The sequence below is a fragment of the Mobula birostris genome, chromosome 14 (genome assembly GCF_030028105.1).
Source record: "Mobula birostris isolate sMobBir1 chromosome 14, sMobBir1.hap1, whole genome shotgun sequence".
Lineage (NCBI taxonomy): Eukaryota > Metazoa > Chordata > Chondrichthyes > Myliobatiformes > Myliobatidae > Mobula > Mobula birostris.
Genome location: NC_092383.1, coordinates 55,916,141 through 55,931,364, shown reverse-complemented (window position 1 = coordinate 55,931,364; position 15,224 = coordinate 55,916,141). Strand labels below are relative to the sequence as shown.

At 41.7% G+C, this 15,224-nt stretch overlaps 1 protein-coding gene across 1 annotated transcript in view; it reads right to left on the bottom strand.

The window, feature by feature from the left end:
* Nucleotides 1–15,224, bottom strand: part of ppfia4 (PTPRF interacting protein alpha 4) — a 747,438-nt gene that overhangs the window by 125,309 nt on the left and 606,905 nt on the right. The gene's annotated exons all lie outside the window — the stretch shown is intronic.

Sequence of the window (15,224 nt, the reverse complement as noted above, 5' to 3'; positions counted from 1 at the left end):
TTGTTTTTTGCCCTTAATCTATTCAGATAACAAATGAATTAAAATACTGTGGGACTAGTGTTTGGAGGTCAATTCTGGTATCTTCAGCATTTCATCAGTTTCTGTATGAAGGATGTTTGCTTCAGACACATTTTGCATACTATCTGTACTATTTGAAGTTTTCAGAACAATATCCCAAAACAAAGCAACTTGACAGGCCAACCATGTGCTGGTATGAATCTGTCATATGCTTTAGAGGACTGGTAATACACTAGCAATGGATAGCATTCAAGGCTCAGATGCACAGATTTAAGCTAAGGGGAATCACAGAATATTGGAATTTCAGGGAAATGACGACTGGGCACAGGATCAGCTCTGACCTTTGTAGTAAGTTCAAAAGGTTTTTCCTTTTGTTAGTTTGAATAGTATTTAAATTGATTTTGAACAACCAATCACAGTACAGATAGAATAGCTTACATTGCACCGTTTAACATTATAAATATATTTCATTGCCAGCCCAATAACACACATTTATTTCTATTTCAATACTAGTTTACGTTAAATAATATGTTTTTAGATGCATTTTTTACCAAAGTAAATATGGTGAAAGTATTCTATTTCAGTGTTTTTACCAATATTCTAATGGACTGAAGGAGACTGAATGTGAAAACTTAGACTATTAAACTTTGTTTCCTACAAAAATCCATCTGCTCCATTACATGTTATTTAGTTTCGGTGTCTCAACAAATTATTTTATGAGCTTTACAGACATCCTTCTTAAAATGAAGAAAACATCCTGCACATTAAGTACATTTCTACAGGAAGAAGACATTTAGTCCAACTAAAGTCTTTTAGCTTCAGTTCTCACAATGTCAAAATACAAAATGTATTCAATATTTGAAAAAATGTTAATGAATATTAAATAATTACAGTTAATTTGGAAAAATGAGCAAGACCAACTTGTATTTAGTACCACAGGCTAGAAATCATATGATTCATATTTTTGTTCGTGACATGGAAGAATTCAAATATAATAACTTGCACAGATCAAATATTTCCAGGAGTTAATGTTACAGTAATTAAAACTTCAAAGAGCTCAGAATTAGAATTGTTTTATTACTTTGACATTTACAATTTCTAACCACTTAACATAATATACACACGTTAGCCTCAGTGTTTTGTGTTGGAAAAGTATAAAAAATACTGCATTATTGAAGCACTTCCTATTCCCATGACAGCTGCTGTAGGTCCCAGAAGAGGGATAGTCACCAGATTATTATGACTTCTACTCATGCCTCTGACTAATCAACCATCTCTCCTTATTCATTAAAAAGTGATACTAGACATCTTTTTTGTGAATTGAACTTAACTGTTTCATGTCTTAACTGACAAAAATGTGGTGGTCATCATGAAAAACAACAACAGATTTAAAGATTCAATGCAATGCAATTGCCATGAGGAGATGCACACTGTGTCAGCCAATGGCTTACTTTTAGAGCAAAATGGTCAAGTCAGTAACTCTGAATGATGATCCCCTGCAGTAAATGCTTATACCTACTGAATAAGGATTGTAAATCTCTCAGGAAGGATAGTAAATCTGAACAGCGACAAGTACCAACTCTTGTGTCTCAGCAGTGAAATTTCAGATATGCCAGGGTAAACAAGTGATAAAGATGTCAACATACACAGAAAGGTAACTTCAGCACTTTACAATTATCAAAACATTCTACAATGATAAAGTGAACAAGGAAAACTATTCCCGTTACATTGTGAATCATAGAGTACAAATTTGAGAAAGTCATCAAAAACATACAGAGCTGAAGATTAGTTTGTTTAATCAGTGGTTTCTTCAGGAGGATATATATATATATATATATATATATATATATATATATAGGCATCAGTTAGTCTCATGAGACCATGGATTTGCGCCTTGGAAGGTTTCCAGGGCGCAGGCCTGGGCAAGGTTGTATGGAAGACCAGCAGTTGCCCATGCTGCAAGTCTCCCCTCTCCACGCCACCAATGTTGTCCAAGGGAAGGGCATTAGGACCCATACAGCTTGGCACCGGTGTCGTCGCAGAGCAATGTGTGGTTAAGTGCCTTGCTCAAGGACACAACACGCTGCCTCAGCCAAGGCTCAAATTAGCGACCTTCAAATCACTATACAAACGCCTTAACCACTTGGCCACATGCCAACACGTGATCAGGAGGCAACAGCATACTGTTAATAATTATGAAAGCAGAGTAGGTGATACATTATTTTTAAAACATTAAAACATGAATGAGAACTGTAAAGAAAAATAAGACCAAGTGAATGGAAATTTAAGGGAGATGGCAGAGATGCTGTGAACTGACTGACCATCACAATGTCATAATTCTTTCATTGACTCCTGAGTCAAGGAATAATTTGTTCCAGCATGAGGCACTGGAGAAACCCAGCAGCTCAGGAAGCACCTATGGTGGGAAGTAGACAGTTAGCACTGAGACACAGAAACATCAACTCCCCATTTCCTTCAACAGGTACTGCCTAACTTGCTGGGTTCATCCGGGGCACTTAATGTTGCTCCAGGTTCCAAAATTTGAATTCCCTTTTGTCTGAATAAAATTGGAACAAGCAATAGTGCCAGCCATACAATCTAAACCATCAAAACCAACGAGATGATTCAAAAGCTGATTCTGTCCTATGGTTGAGCTTCATCACCACTCAAGACTATAAGACCATAAGAACATAAGATATAGGGGCAGAATTAGGCCATTTGGCCCATCGAGTCTGCTCTGTCATTTCATCAGGGCTGATCCAATTTTCCTCTCAGCCCCAATCTCCTGCCTTCTCCCCGTTTCCCTTCATGCTCTGACCAATCAAGAATCTAACAACCTCTGCCTTAAATATACATAAATACTTGGCTTCCACAACGGCCTCTGGCAAAGAATTTCACAGATTCACCACTCTCTAGCTAAAGAAATTCCTCCTCGTCTCCTTTCTAAAAGGACACCCCTCTATTCTGAGGCTGTGTCCTCTGGTCTTAGATTCTCTCAGCATAGGAATCATTCTCTCTACATCCACTCTATCAAAGTCCTTCACCATTCGATAGGTTTCAATGAGGTTATCCCTCATTCTTCTGAACTTGAGTGAATACAGGCCCAGAGCAATCAAATACTTTTCATATGACGAGCCTACCAATCCTAGAATCATTTTTGTGGACATCCTTTGAACTGTCTCCATCCTGACTGAGCACATCCTGTCTGAGATAAGGGGCCCACACCTGCTCACAATACAGTAGTCCAAAGGAGGCCTCACCCATACTTTATAAAGAATCAACATTACATCCTTGCTTTTATATTCTAGTCCTCTTGAAATGAATGCTAACATTTCATTTGCATTCCTCGTCACAGACTCAACCTGCAAATTTACCTTTAGGGAATCCCGTACAAGAACCCCCAAGTTCCTTTGCACCTCAGTGTTTCGTATTTTCTCTCCAATTAGAAAATAGTCAACCCTTTCATTTCTTCTACCAAAGTGCATGATCATAGACTTCCTGACAATGTATTCCATTTGCCATTTCTTTGCCCATTCTCCTAATCTGTTTAAGTCCTTCTGTAGCCTCTCTACTTCCTCAAAACTACCTGTAACCCCAGCTATCTTCATATCATCTGCAAACTTTACAACAAAGCCATCAATTCCATCATCCAAATCATTGGCATGTAACATAAAGAGGATTGGTCCCAACACTGTGGAAACTACTAATCACCGGCAGCCAACCAGAAAAGGCTCCCTTGATTCCCACTCTTTGCCTCCTGCCTATCAGCCACTGCTTTATCCATGCTAGAATCTTCCCTGTAATATCATGGGCTTATGGCTTGTTGAGCAGCCTCCTCCTTGGTGTCCACATTTCCGAGAATCTCACCTGGTCCCTGAACTCCTCCATCCTGATCAAAAAGATGCAACAGTGCTTTATTTCCTACGGAGCATCAAGAAAGCTCACCCCTGTCCCAGGATACTGACAGACTTTTACCACTGTACCATTGAGAGCATACTCACCAACTACATCTCAGAGAGGTATGGCAATTGAGCCGTATCGGACCGTAAAGCACTCCAGCGTGTGGTGAAAACTGCCCAGTGGATTATTGGCACCCAACTGCCCACCATTGAGAACATCTACCATAAACACTGCCTGGGCAGGGCGAAAAGCATTATCAGGAATGCATCTCACCCTAACCATGGACTTTTTACTCTCCTCCCATCCGGTAGGCGCTATAGAAGCCTCCGCTCCTGCACCAGCAGGCACAGGAAGAGCTTCTTCCCTGAGGCTGTGACCCTACTGAACCTCACATCACAGCGCTAGGCAGTATTGCACCCATATTGGACTGTCTCAGTACTTTTATATGTGTGCGCTGTAGCACTTTTTATTCGCAGTTATTTTGTAAATAGCACTATTCTTTGCATTTCTGGTCAGATGCTAACTGCATTTCATTGGCTTTGTATCTGTACTCGGCACAATGACAATAAAGTTGAATCTAATCTATTCTAATCTAATGTGTGGCACCTTGTCAAAGGCCTTCTGAAAATCCAAAGACATACCATCAACCAATTTTCTTTTGTCTATTCCACTTGTTGTTTCTTTGAAGCATTCTAACAGATTTGTTAGGCAAGATTTTCCCTTGAGGAAACCATGCTGACTACGGCCTATTTTATCATGTCCCTCCAAGTACTCTGAGACCTCATCCTTGATAATCAACTACATCAACTTCCCAACCACTTAAGTCAGACTAACTGGCCTATAGTTTCCCTTCTTTTGGCTTTCTCCTTTCTTGAAGAGTGGAGTGACATTTACAATTTTTCAGTATTACGGAATTATTCCAGTGATTCTTGAAAGGTCATTCTAATGCCTCCATGATATCTTCAGCCACTTCTTTCAGAATTTTGGGGTGTACACCATCTGATCCTGGTGACTTATCTGTCTTCAGACCTTTCAGTTTCCCAAGAACCTTCTCTCTAGTAATGCAAACTTCACACACTTCATGCCCTGTGACACCTGGAACTTGTACTATACTGCTAGTGTCTTCCACAGCAATGACTGATGTAAAAATACTGATTCAGTTCATCCGACATTTCGACATTTTGTTGTCACCCATTACTACCCCTCCAGCAATTTTTCCAGCAGTCCAATATCCACTCTCATCTCTCTTTTATACTTTGTGTATCTGAAGAAACTTTTGGTACCTTCTTCAATATTATTGGCTAGCTTATTTTCAAATTCCATTTTTGCCTTCTAATGACCTTTTTTAGTTGCCTTCTGCTGGTTTTTAAAAATCTGCTGATCCTCTGACTTCCCACTAATCTTTGTTCTATTATATGCCCTCTTTTTGGCTTTTGTGCTGTCTTTTACTTCTCTTGTTAGCCACAGTTGTGCCATCTTTCCTTTCGAATACTTCTTCTTTCGGATGTACATATCCTGTGCCTTCCAAACTGCTTCCAAAATTTCCAGCTATTGTTGCTCTGTCGTCATCCCTGTCAGTGTTCTTTTCCAATCAATTCTGGCCAACTCCTCTCTCATGTCTCTAGAGTTCCCTTTACTCCACTGCAATACTGATACATCTGACTTTAGCTTCTTCTTCTCAAATTTCAGGGTGAATTTAATCATATTATGATCACTTCAGCTCTAATTAATTCTGGTTGATTGCAGAACACCCAATCCAGAATAGCTGATCTTCTCACAGGACCAACCAACCGCTGCTCTAAAAAGCCATTTTGTAGGCGCTCTAGAAATTTCCCCTCCTGTGATCCAGCAGCAATGCGATTTTCCCAATCTACCTGAAAATTTAAATCCCCCATGACTATTGTAACATTGCCCTTTTGGCATTCATTTTCTATCTCCTGTTGTAATTTGTAGACCACATCCTTACTACTGTTTGGGGGTCTGAATACAGCTCCCATCAGGGTCTTTTACCCTTGCAGTTCCTTAGCTCTATCCATAATGACTTAACACCTTCTGACCCTATGCCACCTCTTTCTAATGATTTTATTTCATTTTTTTTACAGACAGATTAACACTGCCCTCTCTGCCTTCCTGCCTATTCTTTCAATACAGTATGTTTCCTTCAACATTAAACTCCCATCTATAATCTGTCAGCCATGATTTAGTGATGCCTATATCATCAGATTTGCCCATCTGCAACAGTGCTGCAAGTTCACCTACCTTATTCTGTAAACTGCATGCATTCAGATACAGCACCTACAGTCTTATATTCACCCTGTTCAATTTTGTCGCACCATGCTCAACCTTTTGATTACTAATTTTGTCTGAGGTCTTACCAACATCTGACTCCACAATCTCACCACAAACTGTCCTGGCATTCTGGTTCCTGCCCCCCTGAAACTCTACTTTAAACCCCACCATGCAGCATTAATAAACCTTCCTGCTTGGATATTAGTCCCCTCCAGTTCAGGTGCAAACAGTCCCTTCTGTACAGGTCCAATGAGAGCCCAATGATCCAAAAACCTTACACCCTTCCTTCCACACTAACTCCTTAGCCACATATTAAACTGTATAACCTTCCTATCTCTAGCCCCACTAGTACGTGACGTGGCATGGGTAGCAATCTTGACATCACAACCCTAGAGATCATGTCCTTTAACCTAGCACCTAACTCCCTGAACTCTCTACACAGAACTTCGTCACTCATCCTACCCATGTCATTGGTACCTACATCGATCATGACTTCAGGCTGTTCACCCTTCCACTTAAGAACGCTGAGGACTCAATCCGACATATCCCGGATCCTGGCACTCAAGAGTCAACGTACCATCCAGGAATCTCATTCACGCCCACAGAACCTCCTGTCCGTTCCCTTAACTAACAAATCTCCTATCACCACAGTATGCCTCTTCTTCCCCTTTCCCGACTGAGTCACAGAGGCAGATTCAGTGCCAGAGGCCCGACCGCTATGACTTTCCTCAATTAGGTCATCCACTCCCCGTCCCCCCCCCCGATAGTATCCAAAGTGATATACCTGTTGTTGAGGGGGATGGCCATAGGGGTACTCTGCACTGGCTCCTTAACACCTTTCCCCTTCTCGACTGTCACACAGTTTCCTGTGTCCTGCACCTTGGGTGTAACTACCACTCTATATATCCTATCTATCATCTCTTCAGCCTCCCGAATGATCCAGAGTTCATCAAGTTCGTCCAGTGCCAAAAGGGCAATGTTACAATCATCATGGGGGACTTCATTCCGTTCCAGCTTCAGCTCCTTAACGCGGATTGTTAAAAGCTGCAGCTGGATGCACTTCTCACAGTTGTAGTCATCAAAGACACTGGATGTTTCCCTGCTTTTCCACATCCTGCAAGAGAAGCATTTCACTATTCTGCCGGTCGTCCCTACTGTCCTAGATAAGCAGGTATAAAGAAGAGATAGCTGAGCTTTTCTTTCCTTTACTTTCTCTGAGTGAACCCTCTCTTCACTGAAACCTCGAAGAGCTAAAGCCTCAAGATCACCACCCTGACTATGTCCAGACGATGGCCTTTAATTTGCCAATGGTAATCATCCCAAACACCGACTGGTCACTGGTCAAAGCTCTATTACACTGCCACGATCTGCTCCTGCCTTTTATTCTCAGGCAGCGAACCTGATTGAGGTCCCCTCCTCTCCAATCTTCCGATGTCCAAATTCGCCGCTGGTCAAATGCTTGCATCTTCAAGTTTCTCAGAGTATCATCACATTTGGGACTCTGAATCAATCTGATTTTGGAATCTAGCAGTGGAGACTGGCCTCATCTCGGCAGAAGAAAAGGCCATGGAAAACATGTCAGAATGGGAATGGGGATATGAATTAAAATGACTGGCCACCAGGAAATTCTTTTGACAGATGGAGCAGAGGTGCTCGACAAAGTGGTCCCCCAATTTACGTTAGGTCTCACCAATATAGAGACGGCTGCATTGGGAGCGCCAGATGCGAAAGATAACCCCAACAGATTGCAGATGATGTGGTGCCTCACCTGGGTCACTGAATGGAGGTGAATAGGCAGATGTAGCATTTCTCTCGCTTTTAGGAATATGTGCCAAGAGGGAGATAGTGGGGAGAGATGAATGGACAAAAGAATCACAGGGGGAGTGATACCTGTGGAAAGCAGAGTGTGGGGGAAAGTAAAGATGTGTTTGGTGGTAGGATCCCATTGAAGATGGTGGAAGTTGTGGACAATGATGTATTGGATGCAGAGGCTCATGGGGTTTTGGGTGAGGACAAGAGCAACTCTATCCCTCTACAGCTCGGGTGAGCACAAATGTCTGGGGAGTGGAGGAGATGTGGGTGTGGGCAGCATCAATACTGGAGGAAGGGAAACCCCATTCTTTGAAGATGATATCTTAAGAACAGATACAGCAGAGATAAAGGAACTGAGAGAATGGAATAGCATTTTTATAGGTGGGTAGAGGTGTTGTCAAGATAACCGTGGGAATCGGTAACTTTATAAAAGATGTCAGTAGACAGAATCCTTTGTGAATACTTGAAACAATCATCACAAACACTAAGAAAAATCAATTTTCAGCTCACAGCAATACTATTGGAGAACACTTCCCACAGCTGTAACTACTCAGGTTGATATTTTTCATTAAGATAAATATCTCGACAACTGTCTAATATCTGCTGAGGTGGCACAATTCCATTCTTTTTAACATACCTTTGCCTCAGCTCTTTTAATGCTTTGTTAGTCATGAAAAATAGCACTGTTTCTTTTGAGGAAATATGACCTATATCTGAAACTCTAAGCACCAACAATTGAAATGGCACTTTATTCTGCTCCACCCAAGAATCCCTTCTGAACAACGTTATTGGAAAGACGTGAAATACTATATTTATTGTGTTATGTGGATAAATTTTCAAAAAGTGATTTGATTCACAAAGGTGCAACTAACTTGACCATATGACTTTCTCTTTCATATCAATCATTAAAATCCGCTTGGTCTGTTGTGGCACTCTCAATGCAATCTTAAGATTGTGGTCTGATGTTTCGTTCCAGGCCACAAGACTGTAGACTGTAAGACATCAGTGCAGAATTAGGCATTCAGCCCAACGAGTCTGCTCCGCCATTCTCTCATGGCTGATTTATTATCCCCCTCAGTCCCATTCTCCAGCCTTCTCCTCATAACCCTTGACACCCTTACTAGTCAAGAACTGATCAACCACTGCTTCAAATCTACTCAATAACTTGGCCACCACATCTGTCTGTGGCAATGATTCACCACCCTCTTGCTAAAGAAATTCCTTTTCACCTCTGTTCCAAAGGGAGTTTCTCGCATTTGCGGCTGTGCCCTCCGGTGCTAGATCTCCCCTTGTAGGAAACATCCCCTCCACGTCCACTCTATCAAGGCCAAGAATCTTGTTAACATTTGAGTAAGTTTGAGGCTTTATCAGATTCAGTATCTATTAGATGAGCCAAATTTAGGTAGAAACAGATTACCATATGTTATTTAAATTGGAATACACATTTATCCTGATGTCCTGTTGAATAACTATCTCTCAATTAACACGGAACACTGATTAATTGGTCATTCACATCACTTGCTGCTTGTGAAGCTAATATTTATTAAACAATCATGAACAGTTTAAGATGGTGCTAGTGAGACACAAGGACACTTTACTGGCTGCAAACAAATCTACCAGCTACTCTATTAATCATACCTTTTCTGGACCATGATCACTACAAACAATCTTTCGTATCTTTCCTCTCAGAGTTGTGCTTTTGAACCACCTGCATGACCTGGCATTTTTGTGGTGTTCCAGGAGATTTGGTGAACTGGAGTTTTGAGGGTGCAGTGTGGTGGCATGGCGTGTATGGGCCTAATTGAGGCAGCGGGACTCAAGCCTGAGAGCAAGGAATGAGCTGGTGAATGGCCAATGTAGGAGCGTACTTGGGGCCAAATTGAAGTGGTAGGGCCCAGGCTCAAGAGCGAGAAATGCGCAGATATCTGGTTGATTGAAAGGTTGGGTATGGGCTGAGATGGAGGCCCAGGACCCAAAGCGAGGAAAGAACTGATGTTTGATCAATTTAAACGCTGGGCCAGATTGAAAAGATTGGGTGTGGACTGAACTGAGGCGTTGGAGGCCCAGGACTCAAAGCGAGGAATGATGTTTGGCCATTGCTGGAATAGACTTGGGATTGAATTGAAGCAGCAGGGCCAGGGCCTGAGAGAAAAGAACAAGCAGATGTTTGGCCGATTTAAGCAGAGGACCAGATTGAAAAGGTCAGGGTGTCGAGGTCAGAAGCAAGGGATGGGCTGGAGTTCACTTCACTGCTCTGTGAGGTTTACACATCTCTGTGCTGAACTGAGGCTGTAGCTTGCAACTCTTAAGCTCCTGGACCGACTGCAGTGATGAACTGGCTTCATAGCTGTGGACTCACTTCCATGAACTTTTGTTCTGAGTGTTATTTGTTTACTTTTTGTTGTTTGCTTGTTACTGGTACAGAGATGGTCAGCATCAGAGAAGATGCCAAGGAGCCAGAGAAACTTGGAGAAAGGAAAAGATACAGTCAAGACAGCTATAAGGGAGCCTGTGCTTGGAATAAATATGGTCATAAATCTGTCTCTCATTTTCCAGCAACTACAGTGATCTTTATTTCATGGTTCCAGTACTATTATCTCTCTCTCTCCACTGCTCATTCATTTCCTTCCATTAACCTCTCTTTCAGCTTTGCAAGCCTTCACCACACTCCCAACAGAATGGAAATCAGGTTTATTACCACTGACATATGTAGTTAGTGATAATAAAGCTGACACATCTGTTGCTTTGTGGTAGCAATACAGTGCAATTAATTAAAAAAGTTACAATAGAAATATAAAAAATAAACTAGTGCAAAAAGAGAGCAAGAGCGAGAGATAGTGTTCATTGACCATTCAGAAATCCGATGGCGGAGAGGTAGAAGCTGTTTCTAAAACATTGAGCATGTGTCTTCAGACATCTGTACCTCCTGGCAGTAATACATTTCCATTGCTGACCCCTCGATAAGGACTGGTGTGTGTTCTGCTGATTTCCCTTTCTTGAAATCCATAATCAATTCCTTGGATCTTATTGGTGTTGAGTGTAAGGGTGCTGTTCACCTCCACAGTTAGCATCACTTAGACTTCCCTGTTACAGAGATTCTCTTTATCCATAACTCCTCCGTTTTTTTTTTCAGCTTAAAACATCTTCCCCAAGGTCACCATGAGTAAAAACGGTCAGTTTTATTGTTCTTGCTTTAAAGCAAAAGCTTTCTTTGACTACTCAGTGGCGAATAGTAACCTTGTCATGTTTTATTATTACCATGACCTTTCTTTTAAACGATTGGGGTGGGAAGGCGCTCGCAAACAGTAACATCTTGCTGTCTGTTATTAAAGAAATACTTTGCTTTTGCAACCTCCACCCTCAGAATGGGCTTGGAATTCAGCCTGAGACTGAATTCTGGGAAATTATTGTCCACAACGGACATTAGTATATTCTTGGGAACTGCAAATGTTATTTGGTTGTATCTCTCCAATAAAGATTATGATAACAGAGAAACGATGAAGGACTCAAATTCAGCAATGTAATAAAAGTGTAGTCCTCCAGGGAAATAAGTTGCTGGAGATGTTCCATTCAAGAGAGTCTGTTGGTCACATTAATCTTTCTATTGCGAAGATAACTTCATGTGTTACGATGCTACAATCTTTTTTTTACTCAAAGCCCTCGGTTAACAGTAAAACCTTCCAATCATTGTCCCCTTCCGTATACAGCATTGCAGTCATCACGTTGCAAAGATTATATTGATGAAAAATATTGTCATTATTAAGTAAAAAAAGAAATAATGCCAAGGTCTTCACAGAGACTGCAAATAATAGAGGAAGGACTAATACAGCTAAATTGAAATAAGACAAATGGTATTTGTAATAGTAGTCAATATTTAAAAGCAAAATATTCTAGAGGATTTCAAGATTACGTAAACTTACAGTGCACCTCAGGAACAAGAGAAAATCTGCAGATGCTGGAAATCCAAGCAACACACACAAAATGCTGAGGGAACCCAGCAGGCCAGGCAGCATCTATAGAAAAGCGTACAGTTGACGTTTGGGCTAAATCTCTTCATCAGGACTGGAGAAAAAAAATGAGGTTAACATTTGAAAGGTGGGTAGAGGGGAGGGAGAAACACAAGGTGACAGGTGAAACCTGAAGGAGGAGTGTTGAAGTGAAGAGCTGGGAAGTTGACTGGTGAAAAGATTTACAGGGCTGGAGAAGAGGGAGTCTGATAGAAGAGGACAGAAAGCCATGGAAGAAAGAAAAGGGGGGGGAGCACCAGAGGGAGATGATAGTCGGGCAAGGAGATAAGGTGAGAGAGGGAAAAGGGGATGGGGAATGGTGGGGGGGGGCATTAACGGAAGTTTGAGAAATTGATGTTCGTGCCATCAGATTGGAGGCTATTCAGACGGAATACAAAGTGTTGTTCCTCCAAGCTAAGTGTGGCCTTATCAAGACAGTAGAGGAGGCCATGGATTGACATATTGCAATGGAATGGGAAGGGGAATTAAAATGAGTGGCCACCAGGAAATCCCATTTTTTTCTGGCAGATGAAGCGTAGGTGCACAGTGACGCTGTCTCTCAATCTATGTCAGGTCTCACCAATTTACAGGGGGCCACTCTGGGAGCACCAGACACAGTATATAACTTCAACAGACTCATAGGTGAAGAGTCGCCTCACCTGGAAGGACTGTTTGGGGCCCCGGATGGTAGTGAGGGAGGAGTGTAGCACTTGTTCTGCTGCAAGGGTAAGTGCCAGATGGGAGATTAGTGGGGAGGGACAAATGAACAAGCAAGTTGTGTAGGGAGCGATCCCCATGAAAAACAGAAAGTGGGGGGGGGGGGAGATGTGCTTGGTGGTGGGATCCCGTTGGAGACAATAGAAGTTGCAGAGAATTATGTGCTGGACACAGACTAGAGGAGGAGACTATTCAATCCATTGTGCCTGTATTGCAGAGAGCTTATCCTTCCTTATCCCACGGAAGCTGGTCTTTAGTATTCTGGGGTTACAATACTCTAAATGCTCACTAAGTACTTTATTAAATACAATGAAATTTCAAGCAAAGAATTCCAGGTACAGTAATAACTGCATTTTGATCTTACTTCAAAACAAAATGTCAGAAGCAATTAAACCAAATTTTGTACAGGAGTGAATGAAAACAAATTTTAATTTCTTGATATCTTAATCCTGGAAAAGAGATATTAATGAATGGATTCTACTCCTAAGCTAAAGCACCAAGCTATTTTTTAAAAAAAAGCTAATCTGGAACATTACTTTCATTTATTAAGGACTGTGTGGTGACTGCCCAAGCATCAGGCTCCCCAAGTTAAACAAAGTCAGTCACACATAGGTATGGCCTATGCAAGGCTATTCTAAAGGTATTTTTAAAAAATTCTGATTGAAGTTAGAAATGGAATTGGATCCACATCAGCTCTGGCAGGGTGTGCAGGACATTACAAGGTGAACTTAACATAAATGACTGTGATGTTACACTCCCAGATGCTTTGAAAGACAGTATCAAACTATACCTGCGCGAATCCCTGCCACATCTGGCAACCCTGTAATCGCAGTCACAGAAGCCGACATCAGAACACCTTTCAAGAGGTTGAACGCTTGCAAAACATCAGGTATCAAGGGTGCACACAGTAGGGCAGGCACTATAAACCTTTGCTAACCAAATGGCGGGAATGTCCAAAGACATCTTCAATCTCTCACTGCTGCAGTCAGAGGTTTCCACCTGAAACGGGCATCAATCAGCGCCCGAGAAGAGCAAAGTGACCCAGAGGTGCACTCACATCAACTGTGATGAAGTGCTTTGAGAGTTTGGTCACAGTCAGGATCAACTGCTGCCTAAGCAAGGACGTGGACCCACTGCAATTTAACTACTGCTACAAAAGGTCTACAGTAGACACATTCTCACTGGCTTTCTTCTTGGTTTGGGACCACTTGAACCACACAAGCAGCTACATCGTGTAGCAGTTTATTGACTTTAACTCAAGTGTTCAATATGATCACAGCATCAGTTCTCATCGACTAGATTCAACATATTGGACTCTGTACCTCCCTTTGCATCTGGATCCTTGGTCAGTGCAGATTGGAAGTAACATGCCCTCTTTGCTGACATTCCACAACAGTGCACCTCGAGGATGTATACTTAGCCCACTGCTTCTCTATCTCTACACACTTGACTGTGTGGCTGGGCACTGCTGAAATACCATCTTTCAATGTGCCGATGACACAACTGTTGGCAGAATCTCAGATGGTGACATACAGAAATGAGATAGTCAGCTGGTTGAGTTGTGTTGCAACAACAACCTTACACCCAATATCAGTAAGACCAAGGAAGTGATTGTAGACTTAAGGAAAGGGAAGTCAAGGGAACACACAGAGTCTTCATCAAGGGATCGAAAGTGGAAAGGGTGAGCAGGGTGTCAACATCACCAAAGAGCTATCCTGGGCCGAACATACGGATGCAATTACAAATATGTCTGTGGCTATATTTCATTAGGAGGTTGAGGAGATTAGGTGTGCCACCAAAGACTCTGGCAAATTTCTACAGATGTACTGTGGAGAGCATTCTAACTGGTTGCATCACCGTCTGTTATGTAGTGGTCACTGCACAGGATTGAAAATGCTGCAGAAGGGTGCAAACACAGCTAGCTCCATCATGGATACCAGCCTCTCCAGAATCCAGGACATCTTCAAAAGACAATGTCTCAAAAATGTGGCAACCATCCTTCATGACCCCCATCACCCATCAGGGAAAAGGTCAGGAACCAGAAAACACACACTCAATGTATTAGGAAAAGCTTCTTCCTCTCCACCATAAATTTCTGAATAGTCAATGAACCAACCTATGAACACTACCTCACTATTTTAGCTCTCTTTTTGCACAAAATGTACTGTATATTTTTTCTTACTGTAAACTATAAGAAAATGCATTATGCTTTATTCTGTACTGTTGCTGCAAAGTAACTAGTCTCATGACATATACCTCTGATATTAAACTGGATTCTGATGCACCCATGTTCTTTCCCCCCAAGACACTGACATCAGCTTTTTATTTCTAACAAAATCCATATTTGCAAACTACCCAACTAGATTAATAGTCCAGTTCCTAATTGTGTTCCATGCAACACTATTGTATACATCGCTTAGTGAAGTGTTACCAAATTATTACAAAATACTAAATCTCAGGATATTTGTGGGGAAATAAATC